Here is a 939-nt window from a genome sequence, read left to right as displayed (position 1 = left end):
GTTAAAGAAAGAGTTCAGAGTGGACAGGTGTCAATAGAGCATATTGGGACAAACTCCATGGTTGCGGATCCGCTTACTAAGGGATTGATACCCAAGGTCTTTCATGAGCACACAGCTCATATGGGTGTAATGTCTCTTGAGGATATCTAGTTTCAGTGGGAGTTTGCATTTTTTGCTTTTCATATTGGACACATGTACTGTTATTTTGGATACGGTTTAAAGTTAAAGTTATTTTCAGTTATAAAGTTATTTGGTTAATTATCTCTGAACTTGTTTAAAATGATCTCACTAAGGTATTAAGGTGGACCAGTTGGAAATAGGCATGTTACAGATCACATTACATGAAATTTCCATGCTACACATCCATACTTGATCCATGTCATTCGGTTATATTGATATACGTGACCATTGATGGGTTTAGCTACATGAAAGTAGCGAAAGCCGCTTTGATCCTATGTTGATATGATTGATGGACGGGATTGTTTGGGGATACATTCGGTAATGATAGCAAAATTCTGAGTACTCATAAGGTTATGTTTAATGCACAATTATAAGGTGACACATATAGCCCAAGTGGGAGATTGTAAGAATTTTTTAATTAAAGATGGGCTTGTATGTGTGAATAATTGTGTATTAAATTATAGGCTATCGAATTCGGTTGAGCCCAATTAAAGTGATCTAATAAGGTTTCGGTTTTGGGCTTTAATGTGTCCAATTAAAGTATGGGTTTACATATGTGTTGAGACCGGGCCCAAGTCCTAATTCTATGATGGGTCGAATTAGGTCAAAGGGCATCCTCATATAAATAGGTTATGGTCCCCAGATCACACGCAGATTATTGTTCATTCTCTACTGCATCCCATCACAGAGAGGAAAAGGAGACTGCGTCTAGATTTGGAAGATCATACCGCGAAATCCATATTGCACTAACCATGTCAG

The sequence above is a fragment of the Olea europaea genome, chromosome 19 (assembly GCF_002742605.1).
Source record: "Olea europaea var. sylvestris chromosome 19, O_europaea_v1, whole genome shotgun sequence".
Classification (NCBI taxonomy): Eukaryota; Viridiplantae; Streptophyta; class Magnoliopsida; order Lamiales; family Oleaceae; genus Olea; species Olea europaea.
The sequence above is the reverse complement of the archived record's forward strand: the minus strand, read 5'-3'. Positions refer to the sequence as shown.